The 14681-nt window shown below is 38.3% G+C and overlaps 1 pseudogene; it reads left to right on the forward strand.

The window, feature by feature from the left end:
• The first annotated feature begins 13372 nt into the window (after window positions 1-13372).
• LOC111140775 lies at window positions 13373-14424 on the forward strand (annotated as a pseudogene).
• The last annotated feature ends 257 nt before the right edge of the window (window positions 14425-14681 follow it).

Raw genomic sequence — 14681 nt, forward strand, 5'->3', positions numbered from 1 at the left:
CCAGCTGCTGCCAAGATAAAGTTACTTTTAAATATTAAGGCACTAAGGCAGCCACAAATTCCTTGAAGAGGGTCACGCTCTCATGTTTCAGGTATTATCAGTGGGCTGCACTCTGTAAGGAGAGTTTGAGCTACATTTCTTTTGCCTTTGTTTCCCATGTCACTACAACATGTAGACATTTTATCCAGGTTTAAAGTTTATAGAGATTTCTCGCTAAAATATATGTGAGTTCCTCTTAATTTTCTCTTCAACTTAACATTTATTAAGTTTTATTTATTTATCTATTTATTTATTTATTTATTTTTGAGAAAGGAAGAACATGAGCAAGGGGGAGGTGCATGGGAGGGGCAGAGGGAGAGAGAGAAACTTAGGCAGGCTCCACGCCTCGTGTGAGCCCCTCACAGGGCTCCATCTCATGATCCTGAGACCATGACCAGAGTTTGACGCTTAACCAACGGAGCCACCCAGGCACCCAAATCAAATTTTATTTTGAAGCCAAGTCTTAAAAACTAGACTGTTTTTGAAGGGAACTGCATATCACCTAACCTGTTTCAGGACATATTAAGATTCCTGACAAGAACCCATAAGGAATATGAAGTTTCTAGGGGCTTGGCTGTTGAGCTCAAGTGTGTGCTATATTTCTTGAAGTATTTCTTCAAGTCATAGGTAAATGGTAAGTTATCTACTTTTTTATTATTCTCTTTCACTGTATTGGAGGGTGTGACTGTGAGATTTATGTTTCTTGGAATGGATGGTTTAAAAAAATTAATTAAAAAGGACTTCTAGATTTAAATTGATTAAGCCAGTAGCCAAGTGTTATAGGCTATGTTTAATAGTACATCAACACATGGTGTCCTTTCTAATATTGGATGGCTGTGTGACAACATCTTATGTGAGGTGAGTGGAGATTGTATTTATGCATTTGGGATGGCAAAACTGCTCGTAGTATCTTGTCATTACTAACTGAAATGCACTCTTGTCAAATCTAACTTGTTGATATTTTCATTTGTTCATTCAGCTTCCCCTTATTCCTGTGGTTCATCTTTAAGACTGGTGTTCAAGACTAGTGAAACTGTGGGGTGTTTGTTCGGTGTTAGTGAACAATTCTGGATTTACTGAAAGAGGAAGTCTGAAAGTACTGATTAAGTGGTTTGATGTCATTATGTTCAAAGGCCAGTTTCTCAAAAAATTACTGTGTATCATTTTCCTGCAGAAAATTATGTAACCAAGTCACGAAGCTGGTGTGTGTGTGTGTCTGTGTGTGTGTGAGCACAAGCTAATTCAGTCTACCACTTAGTAACCACTTCATTCGCCCAGACTGAGAATTTAAAATACATTTGAGTTTTAAAATAAAATATATTTGAGTTTTAGAGCTTATATTTAGCTTGTGGTGGAATAAAAACAAAAACTTAGACTGATGCTTTTGCGAAAAAAATTAAACTATAGAAAACTTTGACTACAACTTATGAATAACCTAGAAATCATTATCTGTAAGTGGATAATAAACAGACACATTAAAAAAAAATAGTTCTTCCTCTGAGGTTTAGGTTTTCATCTGGGGGTGGTTTGCTCCCTAGAGGACATTTGGAAATGTGTGGAGGAGGTTTTTGATTGTCATAATGACTGGGGACAGCCCTGGGCGTTTAGTGAGTACAAAGCCAGAGATGCCAAATAACCCTTAATACATATAAGACATTCTGGCTTAATGAAGAACTCTTGCATCATAATGCCAACAGCACCCCTGTTGGGAATTGATGGTGTCCCTATTTTTAATAGGTATGACATATGGGAAATATTAGGAAACTAGACTGGATAATCTTCCTTTTTTATTTTCCAGTGCAGACTCAGGCCAGTAAAATGAACTAATTAAGAAACAAATACCCTCTTCCTAAATTATAGTTAACACCCACTGTAAGCACTTGGTAATTTAAATTCTCAATGTTTGTGCCAAGGGATTTTATGGTTTTATGTAAGGTGGCAATGTACCAGAAACAGTTTGACTCTTACTGGAGGAAAATAGTGCTACTATTTAAGAAAACAAAAGATTTGTTATAATTTCAAGTGTTCAGAATTGGGACTACTAGAGATTTAATCACTTTGGACATGAAAAATAGGATTTAAAAATAAAGTTGAACTTGGGAAGAGTCCAGACATCACTGTTTACATTGATGATGGAATAAAGCTAAGAAACTCTGGAAATCTATATAAATACCAAAGAACAGGATAAAAGTGTAGTACAACTAACTGTAGTGTAATAGCTTAAACTTAACTAAAAGTCAAATGCAGTTGACCCTTGAACAACATGTGTTTGAATTGTCTGGTCCACTTATATGCAGATTTTTTTCAATAAATATGGAAAGTTTTTTGGAGATTTTCTCTTATGAGCTATGTATTTAGTTCACCACTGGGCAACTAAACATTTTTATCCTTTATTTTCTCCATCAAGAAAAGCTATCATTAGATTCATATCTTTTTAAAAACTTCATCAAACGTTTAATAATTTGTAAGATGAATAAATATTTTTTTCAAATCCATTAGAGCAATATTCCCTAAAGGCAACACCATCTTATTATGTTCTTTTTTCAAGTTTATAGGATGTCATTTCTCAGCTGTGATAATGACCCTGGCTCTGGTTCTTTATTATTTAATTAAAACCCACGAACATCTTGATTAATCTTACTGTATATGTGTAGATGTGTTTGCCTTCATGTAACGAGTGTCTAGCTTTAATACCTGTTTAATATAAAAAGATCCCTTGTGAGCTTTCTTTTTTTTTTTTTTTTAAGATTTTATTTATTTATTTTTGTGAGAAAGAGTAACAGAGAGAAAGAGAGAGGGCATGAGCATGGGGAGGGTCAGAGGGAGACACAGACTCCCTGCTGAGCAGGAAGCCCTGTGTATGACTCCATCCCAGGACCCTAGGATCATGACCTGAGCCCAAGGCAAATGGTTAACTGACTGAACCACCCAGGCACCCCTCCTTGTGAACTTCCAAAATACTTTTTTAATCTTCTGTGGTGCAGCTAGGTTTTAGTTGTGTATTTCTCTGTTTTCAACTTCTTGAGTTATTGCTGAAAAGCAAAGTAGATAATAGTTTTTAATTACAGTTGACCCTTGGGGCACCTGGGGGTGGCTCAGTAGGTTAAACTTCTGACTCTTGATTTTGGTTCAAGTCATGAGCTCAGGATCCTGAAATCAAGTTGCCTCATGTAGTCAGTGGGGAATCTGCTTCTCTTCCTCTTCCTCTCCCTCTGCTCCTTCCCCCCTTACACTCACTCTCTTTTTGTCTCTCTCTCTCAAAAATAAATAAAATGAATCTTTAAAAAATTATAATTGACCATTGATACAACATGGAGTTAGGGGTGCCAAAACCCCTCAGAGTCAAAAATTTGTGTGTAACTTTTGACTCCCCCAAAACTTAACAACAGCTTACTGTGGACCATTGACCAAAACCCTTACTGATAATATAAACAGTCAATTAATACATGTTTTGTATGTTATACATATTATATGCTATATACTTGCAATATAGTAAGCTAGAGAAAAGACAATGCTGTTAAGAAAATCATAAGAGAAAATCTCCAAAAAACTTTCCATATTTATTAAAAAATATCTGCATATAAGTGGACCAGACAATTCAAACACATATTGTTCAAGGGTAAACTGCATTTGACTTTTGGTTAAGTTTAAGCTATTACACTACAGTTTGTTGTACTACACTTCAGTTCTGTTAGAAAACTCTTTGACATTATCTTTAATTCTTGCACCAATCGTCTAGGTTCAGTGTTATTATCCCCAAACTACAGCATCAGAGCATTTACATAACTGGGTCACAAGGTCTAGCATCTGGAAAAGAGTCTTCTAGTCAGAAGCTCCTCCTGTAACAGTATATATTTTTCCTATTTTCATTTCAGTGTGATTGCCTCATATTTTAGCTAATAAAAACATTAAATAAAATCATGAAGCTACTACAATGCTGAAACTTGAACCTAAAAAATTTTGAGTAAGGGTCAGAATCATTTTTCATTCCGTGTACAATAAAGAAATTTATTAAATTTGACTTTACAGGTGTCCTTTGGGACTTCAGGCTCTGCAAGGCAATGTAAAAATAATGGTTTTCAATTTTGTTTTATCTTTCTTTACACCTTTCTTTCATTTCTTTTGATAATACATTGATAAGAACTTTAAATCAAGATTTGGACAATACTATAAACATGTTCTAAGATGCTCAGGAGAATTAAAGCAAGTTAATTTTTTGCTTTTGAGAAACATCCCTGGTGTTCTTCATTTTTTAATAGTCATATGGAAGGGATGCCTGGGTGTCTCAGTTGGTTAAGCCGATGCCTTTGGCTCAGGTCATGATCCCAGGGTCCTAGGATCAAGTCCCACATTGAGCTCCTTACTCAGTGGGGAGCCTGCTTCTCTCTCTGCCTCTGCCTGCCATTCTGTCTGCCTGTGCTTGCTCTCTCTCACTCTCTCTCTCTGACAAATAAATAAATAAAATCTTTAAAAAAAAATAAAAGTCATATGGAATTTTATTTTTAAATTTTTTTACATTTCTATTCTCTTATATTTTTATTTTGTTCAGTTAGCCAGCATATAATACATCATAAGTTTTTGTTGTAGAATATCAAAATTTATGATTTAATAGAAACACAGTGCTTTATAGAAAAAGATGTTAACATCTATGGTGAAATATTTTCTTACATGAGGTCTTTAATCTGATTAAAAGCCTTTTAGGCTGACAGTTTTTTGTTTTGTTTTGTTTTTTTTTTTAAAGATTTTATTTATTTGAGAGAGAGAGAGCATGAAAGGGGCGAGGGGCAGAGGGAGAAGCCAGCTCCCTGTTGAGCAGAGGGCCTGATGTGGGACTTGATCCTGGGACTCCAGGATCATGACCTGAGCCGAAGGCAGTTGCTTAACCAACTGAGCCACCCAGGTGCCCTAGGCTGACAGTTTTTAATGCTTGTTTCTTTTTTTAAAAAAGTCATTGTATCTGTCACAGAAAAAGAAAAGACTGAATGATGAAAAAAGGAAAACTGGCATACAAATAGGAGACTCTGAGTTTCACTGAAGACATAAGCAGAGAAATAGAAGCTTGGTGGGAGGTTGAAATAGGGGTAATTTGGTTTTGGGGGGGGGTTTGTTTGTTTTGGCTTGGTTTTAAGAAGGGAGAAATGGGAGCATGCATATGGGTTGATAGGAGCCAGCCTACAAGGAAAGAGAATTCGGTGATTAAAAAAGAGAAGGGAGATAGGTCGAGGAATCTTCCTGATTCCAACAGGAGCAGGCAGGAACTGGTAAACTTAATTCCACCCCAGATTTCTAGGAGACAATGTGGAGCGCATCTCAGACTTACTCCAACTGAGAGGAGAGAAAGTAGGAGTATCTTTTCACCAAATCTCCAACTGTTCAAGGCTGAGGGCTACTCCAGCTGCGTTAACTCCCTGGAATTTCTGCCTAGGCTCATGCATTGGCTGATTCTTCCCAGGGTCATTAAAGGAACTCAGGTAGGGCGTAGCAGAGATTTAATTAAGCAGGTTTGGTGTGTAGAAGTAAACTAAGGGGATATGGCAGGGCACCCATTGCTATCGTCACACCCACACTCAAGACAGGAGATACACTAAGTAATAGTCATGTCTAATTCAGTACTAGGCACATTGTTCCCCAAAGAGCTTTATAAATCAAGAAGAACTTAAAGTACATATATACCAACTCAATTCAAGACCTTCTATTTTAAACACTTAATGCATTATTATGAAAACCTCTACAAGGTTAAAAAGCCCAAGAACAAAAATTTCTTTAACCTAAGTGAATAGTTATTTGTGATAACTATAATGCCCCAAACCAAGAGAAAAACAATGCTCCCATAAATCATAAGATATGCCAACATGAAAGCCATCTATTCCATTTATTTTTTTATGAGACTGATGTGCTACCTACTGTGCTAATGAGACACCTCCCATTTATTTTTTAAATGACACTTAGTCTAGCTAGTTGTTTACCTGAAGCTTGAGCAACTTCCTGATCCATCACTCTTGGATACATTGGACTCAAAGATTAGTCCTTCTTCTGTTGTAGGTAAAATATGATCTACTTTAAACAAACCCACTTACAGCCTTAACACTTCTTTGTCTGCTGTCCTTAACAAAACCAGGCTCTCTCCTGACCTTTCCCCAGTGGTAGCTTCTACCCACCAAGTTTACCCGAAAGGTCAGGAAATAGAAGTTGGAGTCCTTCCTCTCCTGCACTCCTGACCTCCTACACTCTTCTTCTTCTAGACCATAACTCTCGCCTTTCTTCTAAAATTCTGTCTTCCTCTGGGGATTGACTCAGCCTCTAATCCCACAGATTAGTTTTTAGGCCATTCCTTTTCTCACTTCCCAAGGGAAACCTCCCTGATTCCAGACTCTCTGCCCCAGCACCTGCAGTCCTGTACCTTGCCTTCATTACACTGGTTAGTGATTGTGATTATAATAAAATTCCAAATTTATCTATATGTATTTACTGTCAGTACTTTAGGTGGCCTTCTGAGTTCTAGCAGTTTACATTAAGTTTTTAAATTTGATTCTCGTGATAACTAATTTTATTTCAAATTTACAAGAGAAGAAAGTGAGGCTTGGTAAGGTTAAGAAACGTGCCAGTATCATGCAGTTAGAGGCTGTAAGCCAATCGGGTGTCAAGTCAGGTAGCCCAACTTCAGAATTTGCTTTTTCACCCACACTGCTTCACCGCCTCCAGAGCATTTTAACTTGTTTTTTCATTATTGTTTATATTCTTGAAGGACTCTAAGCTTTTGAAAGAAGGGATCATATGTACCTTGCCACAAACTTAGGTCCTAGACTCATGCTTGACACAAAACAAGTGTCTGATTTACATTTGCTGAACAGATGAATGAATAAACCTGTTGATACCCAATTCTGCATTGCAAAGTTACTAAAGGGATGATTCATAGGTTGGCGATGGGTCAGCCATTTTATTTTCCTGCGATAAAATCAAACATATTGACTAAAACAGAATCACAAAAATAAACTACTTCATACTAATCCATAGCACCTGCCTGTAGATTTCTATTTTTGAAAATTATCATTTGCATGTAAACATCTCAGTGTAGACTGGATGGAAAAAGGCCAGTTTCAATTAATGAAGTATCCTTAAAGGGATAAAATTTTATTCCCCAAATGTATATTGCAATAAACCAAGGCAATAAGATTTGCTTAATGGATATAAATAAATAAATAAATAGATTTTCCAATAATTTTTTAAAATTTTTTTAAATTTCTTTTCCGCATAACAGTATTCATTGTTTTTGCACCACACCCAGTGCTCCATGCAATCCGTGCCCTCTCCAATACCCACCACCTGGATCCCCCAACCTCCCACCTCCCGCCCCTTCAAAACCCTCAGGTGGTTTTTCAGAGTCCATAGTCTCTCATGGTTCACCTCCCCTTCCAATTTCCCTCAACTCCCTTCTCCTCTCTAACTCCCCTTGTCCTCCATGCTATTTGTTATGTTCCACAAATCAGTGAAACCATATGATAATTGACTCTCTCTGCTTGACTTATTTCACTCAGCATAATCTCTTCCAGTCCAATAAATTTTTTAAAGTATTGACACATATGCCCAAGATTATGCTACGTGTAACAAAGAATATAAAAGGAGAAGATCTAAACTTTGTTCTTAAGTACTTTACAATCTAGTTTGATATATGGACATCAGGAACAGACCAAGAAAACGTCTGCTCAATGATATTTTACACGATAGAGATTAAAACATTGTAGATATTCTGAGCTGGAACTTGTGCCTGCGGGGTGGAGAGGTCAAGAAAGTTTATGGGAGGAAATGGGCTTTGGCTGAGAGAATGTAGTCTTTTCCTGAGTGGGTTGAAGGGATTTTAGGACAAGCACAGGGAAGGATAGACAAATGAGTGGACAAGTGGGGAGTTGGAGAGTAGAACAGCAAGCACATTGCTTGCCATGAAAACAGTTTATGGTAGGAAAGAATTACAATGCTCTGTTAAAAACCAGCTGGCTGATGGAAGACAGTTGACTGCCAACCTGAGCATTTAGACGCAACATAAGAGAGCCGTTGTGGAAGAAGAGCAGAGTATGGATATGAGGTTACCAGGAAGTAAAACCAACATTATATTTAGAAGGATGAAGGAAGAACAGAGGCTGAAAGTAGAGAGCTCAACTAGGAGACAACCATAGTTACTTAAACATGAGGGGAAAGGAGCCTGGATTCTAGTTAAGACAGATGAATCACAAGGAATAAAGAGATGTAAGAAAGCCTATGGAGGCAGAATTGAAGGGGTCTGTTGATTGGGCATGCGGGTCTGCTGAAAGGAAGAAACGGATAGTGACATCAAGATTGTAAGTCAGGAGAACTGGAAGCTCAGATTTAGACACACCGCTCTGGAGGTGACTGAGAGCGTAAACATGGGATTTCTGGGAAGGCTTTTGCCAACATGAGAAAGAAACAATGTAGACTCTTAGCTAGCTGGGTATTAAGGAGGGCACTGTGTTGTGATGAGCACTGGGTGTTACATGCAACTAGTGAATCGTTGAACACTACATCAAGAACTAATGATGTACTATATGATGGCTAACTGAACATAATGAAAAAAAAGTAGGAAAAATATCTTAGCTAGAAATATATTTGGGAATGAAACACAATTTACAAATTACTATTTTACATAAAAGATTATAAAAGATTTTTTTTAAGATCATAGAGAGGTTTTTGAAAAATTTCGTAAGCAAGGAAACATTCTCCTACAGGTGTGTGCTGACTATAGAAGAATTGGTACTTACCTGCTAGAACTCAGATGTACCTCAAAAATGTTTCCTGTGAGTTTTTCTTGCCTTTCTGACCCTAACTCAATGATTGAGGAAAAACATCTTAAATGATCAAATTAGTATTATTGTTCAAGGTAAACATGCAGTCAGTTCAAAATTTAAATTCCCTATCAATATTGTCTTTCACTCTGCCACAGGATTTCTATTCTATCCTCTGTGTTTCTTACTCATTGAAGTGGGGGGAGGGCTGTAATCCACAGCTGTCAATTCATACCATGCTGGCTGCCACTGCCATGGGCTTTGTCGTACTGACTTGCTCAGCGTCTACCACTGGTATTCATTTTGAATGAGCCTTTCCATTTGGTCTTTTAAGGCTTTATGCAGGTACCCACTCAGAAATGTGTGTTCCTGGTCATAGCACCTACTCAAGGTCTTTTCTGTTCCATCAGTTTTATTACTATCTTCTTGTTACTCTCTCTAGGCACTCTCTCACACAAAAGCTGTGGAGACCACAAATAGGCTTCCCACAACTGGTAAAAGTATCCCTAGTCCATTTGCTTCCTCCAGTGTTGCAGCTGGCTTGTTCACCGCCATATTTATTGTTTTTGACACCATTTTGAATCCAGGGCTTCTCTCCAAGCTTTGTAATCTTTTCAGTCCATGTCCAGGGTATCAGAGTTCAAGGTCCAGTATTTCTGGATTCCCCACAATGTATTTGGATATGTTTTACTATCCCCTACGTTTCAACTCTGGGACAGAGAGTGGTACCAAGATTTAGTGGTGTACTAGTGCCAGCTTATTCATCCCAGTTCGTCAAAGTTCAGAAAGGTCACCAGCTGGTTGTTAAACACAGATTTTATTTTAAATTATATTATATAAACTTACATTTAAGTTAATTTTAAAAAAGGTAATGAATACTCCAAATCATTACGTACTAATGATCTTAATACATTTTTACTTATTTTATTAGCATTTTACTAATAAAATAGACTTTACAATTACCTATGCCTTTGAAGTTACTTATGTATATTTTCTCTTTCTATCTTTGCCCTCAGTAGTATCAGATTTGTAGCCTGAAATTTTCCATAATGTGAGTATTTATACAACAGAAATTGACAAATTCCACAATGGTTAAATATTCACCAGCACACTGCTACTCGTGACTATCTCTTGCCCATTAATTCCTTAAACTTTTCATCTCTTCTCCTCTTCTTTTCAGTGGTCTAAGGGTTTTAGTACTACTGCTTCACGTATGACAAGACCTGCTTTTGCATCTTCCTCACTTGCTGGGTCAAAAATGTAATAATGGCATTTATTATGTATTTAAAAAGAAGGACAGCAGAGAGCCTAGATTTTTAAAATATGTATTATCCTTATCGCTTAACTACTAACTTGCTTTCCAAACCCTGTCTTTGTAAGGAATAAAATGACAGATCTCAGCCAAGACTCCAAATCATCCCAAACTCCAAATTAATACAGTTCCATTAGTGGGGATTTATTATAGCAACAAGTAGTAATAAATTGTCTATCTTGAGTTCTGAATAATTCACAATTGCAAATGTGCTTCTATATTTTACTACCTTGGCATTCTTGAATTCTTATAACTTTCCAAGTTTCTCATTGTACTAAAGCTGATTTAACTAGGAATTAATGAACAGGAGTAATTGTATTCACTTGGCATCTCCAACAAATGGAATCACCTTAGTACAGCAATGTCAAAGCAGGGTATTTTCTCTGCTTCTTTTCTCCACAAATGGTATGGAGGAGGTAAGAGAATGCCTCATTAGTCACCAATAATCATTTATAAAATTGGAGAAACCACAGGTTGATGAATCTTTCAGCTTCTTCTAATTTCTACACTCAGTCCTAGTCCAATTAAGCTCTAGACTAAATCTCTATTTTCCCACTCTGTTGATTAAATGGCCACTTTGCCAGATAGAATTTAAAAGAACAAGCATTTGGGAAATATATTTATTGCCAAATTCTCTGATGAAATGATTCTAGTTCCAGAGTAATGCAACACTTTCCAAATAAAAGGAACTTAGAATTGCTTTGTAATTACTTTGTTACTCTTGGGAATATACTAGAATTCCCCTACTCTGCCCCCGGAAAATTTAAGGAAAGTGGAATTTATATTATGGAGACAAGCAATCTATTACTCTGGAGTATTTCTATATGGATACCTTGCAATTATACAGCGTTGGGGTTTTTTTTTTTTTAACCTTTATTCTTCAAAATAAATAATGTAAAGTTTACCTGGGAAGGATCATTCTTTTTTTTTTAAGATTGTATTTATTTATTTGACAGAGAGAGAGAGAGAGATAACAAGTAGGCAGAGAGGCAGGCAGAGAGAGGAGGAAGCAGGCTCCCTGCCGAGCAGAGAGCCTGATGCGGGGCTCAATCCCAGGACCCCGAGATCATGACCTGAGCCGAAGGCAGACTTAACCCACTGAGCCACCCAGGTGCCCCTGGGAAGGATCATTCTTGAGAGAGGGAGCAGTATGTAGGTGACGCTGTTCTCCTAGTTTTCCAAACTCTGACTACCAGAAGTTTGACTCTAATGGTTAGTCAGAGCCATTCATCCAGTATTTACATATAGCAATACTTGAAGGTTTTCACTTAATCTCAAGAATTTATCAAGAAAACAGAAATATTTGTGGTAACGAAGCAATATTCAGTAGTGATAATGCTGCCATATGTGTATGATAACCAAAAGAGCAAAATAAATGAATTAATGAGAGAATTAAGTAAACTAGAAAAGTATACATTGATAAACTTCTCATATCACCTGCTGATAACCCAGTATAGCTAGGAAAAAAAAAAGATCTGATCTCATCTGGATTTGTCTCAGTGGTTTTCTTTCAAATCTTCTAAGACAGGAGAGCTTTTTTCCCCTTCTCATCCCTTATTAATAAGTGCAATTATTTCTTTTTGCTCATGCACTTACTTAGAAGCAACTGAGTATTTATTGCATTTCTGCAGATGTTTGCCTCTCTCTAAAGTGCTCTACGAAAAGCTAATTGCCTACTTTTCTGTAATAGAAATAGCTTCATCTTGTTCTGTGTTGTTTTCTTACCTAATTACTCTGTGACACTCATCCCTCTGCCATGATGTAAACATTCCATGTGTGAAGCTTCTCTGTCTATGTGGTCAGTAGAAAGCATTACATTTTTCTTGGAGATCTGAGGTGAACATGGATCTGTCAAATCACACATGGCCCTAGTGGCCTTTTTGTAGACAATTGACCAGGCAACAATGGGAACAACAGTTCCTTCCCTTATTGCTTAACTGTTTCATGTTCAGTATCTTTTATTTCATAACTTCCTTGTACATCTGTGAGTTTATTTACTTTTAGCTAGAGCACTTATCATTTCCTTATTTTACAGATGAGGAAACTGAGCCCTAAAAACGTTAATTGACATGCCAGACTTCAAGTAATTGGTGACCGAGCTATACTGCTCAAAAGCACATTTTATAAATATCAAATAGGCGATAATGGATACTATGTTTACAGAAACTAGCAGACATGGTCCGTGCCACACTAGAACTAATAATCTAGTGAAAGAGATAAATGTTAATAAAATGAATACAAAAATAAATCTATAATAACACATCATTTAAAAAGTGTAAACCAAGAAAACAACAACAACGAAAAACAAGCTGCTATGAATAGATTCTAATTTAATATAAATGAAGGTTGATCTGACTCTGAAGAAGTTAATTGAGGCAGAAAACAGAAAGATGACTAGGAAGTAACCAGGCGAAGATGTTGGAGCATCTTTTAATTTCTCTTAATTTCTCCTTTTACTTTTCTAAATTTCCAAATCTCTGCAAAACACGGATGTTACTTTACCAATCAGAAACTATGCATGTGTGATTTTGATTCTCTTTCTGACAGAGTCCTTTCTATCAAACCAGACCTCCTAGAAAAGCAACTCTAAATGCTGAACTTAAAAAGAATAGTAAGGGCAAGAAATACTTTAGCAACAAAGAAACCCCAGAAAAGGAAAATTGACTGTAGTAAGAGAAATTCTCTGCTGCTTTTCCTTTTAAGGAATTTTCTAATATATAAGTGCTGTGGACCAAAGTCTTAACAAAAACAACCTGTAGGAGCTTTGACTACTCCACAGTGGTGAAGGTGGAGGTGAAGGCGGGGGGCGGGACAAGCTAGGAAGATGTTGAAAATAGCCAACATTCAAGGAATGGGTAATGCCGTTGGGATATTTTAATGCACTTCTCAACAGTCTCATTGATAGAAGATTGGAAGGGCACTCTTAATAAATTTGGCCTAATTAATAGATAAAAGACTGCAAAATTTCACACACACTTTTCAGGGGCATGAGAAACATTTACCATATGCTGGTAAATGATCATACATTGAGCCATAATGCAAGTCTCAATGATTTAGAGGATGGAGATATAGAAATATAATCCCAAACAGCAGTTGAATTTAGTTCCGCACAAGTGTTCTAAAAGTTGGAAGCCCAGGGCGTGCATGCGCAGTGGTGTGGGGAGAAGTATGGACCAGGCCAAAGGACTGGAGGCCGCCCACCATAAACCCAGCAGGCAGCAGGTGTATGCACCATGTGGGGAAACCAGGAGCCAAGGTCTTCAAGAAGTCGAGCTGTGACTGCAAACTCAAGGTGTACTTGGGCAAGCAGGACTTTGTAGAACATCTGGACAAAGTGACCCTGTGGATGCATGGTGCTTGTGGACCCTGACTACTTAAAAGACCGCAAGGTGTTTGTGACCTCACCTGCACTTCCTCACTTCCACTATGCTGTGAGGACCTGGATATAATATCCCAGAATCTGCCCTGGTCCATCATACTGTAGCCAGGCCCAGAAGACGCAGGGAAGGCCTGTGCAGCAGACTCTAAGATGTGAGCCTTCTCTGCCAAATCATTAGAGAAGAGAAAAAACACCAAAGGAGGTCTATGCATCTGGTGATCTGAAAGGTGCAACTTGCCCCAGAGAAACCGGGCCCCAGCCTTCAGCAGAAACCACCCACCACTTCATATCTGACTAGCCCTGCACCTTGAGACTTCCATGGACAAGGCCCTGAACTATCATGGGGAGCCCCTCAGTGTCAATGTCCATGTCACCAACATCTCCACCCAGACCATCAAGAAAATCAAAGTCTCTCTGAGATAACATGTGACATCTGCCTCTTTTGCTGCCCAGGACAAGTGAACTATGACTCAGATCGAACAAAATGACCAGGTATCATCTAGCTCCCTCTGAAGGTGTATACCATCACCCTGCTGCTCAGTGACAACCAGAAGAAGCATGGTCTTGTCCTGGAAGAGAAGCTCAAGCATGAGGACACCAACCTGGCTTCCAGCACCATTGTGTAGGAGGGTGCCAACAAGGAGGTACTGGGAATCCTGCTGTCCTACAGGGTCAAGGTGAGCTGGTGGTGTCACATGGTGGAGTAGCCTCCATGGAGCTGCCTTTTGTTTTTATATACCCCAAGCCCCACCACCACATCATCCCCGATAGCTGCTCCTGAAATAGACACCCCTGTGGACACCAACTATGCCACAGATGAGGATGTTGTGTTTGAGGACTTTGGCCAGCTATGGCTGAAGGGGATGAAAGACAAGGACTGCAAGGATCAGTTTTCCTAGAAGGGGGCTGCAAGGAAAGGATGTGTGGCGCTGGGAGAGGGAGGGTCCCAGCCGTCTCTGCCTTCCCTCCATTCAACCACTTACTCAGCCAACCTTCCCTCCTTCACTCCCTCACCAGTTGCCCCCAAACATGCACTGAACCCATCTCCTGTTGAACATGAGCATTGCTTTTTTGACTTCAGCTGTGCCTCCCCAACCCCCCAGTGGGTGGTGGCAAGCTGTGCTCAAACCCATATTTTCTGGAAGGGGATGCTGAA

The sequence above is a fragment of the Enhydra lutris genome, unplaced genomic scaffold (assembly GCF_002288905.1).
Source record: "Enhydra lutris kenyoni isolate GAN:26980312 unplaced genomic scaffold, ASM228890v2 scaffoldscaffold5, whole genome shotgun sequence".
Lineage (NCBI taxonomy): Eukaryota > Metazoa > Chordata > Mammalia > Carnivora > Mustelidae > Enhydra > Enhydra lutris.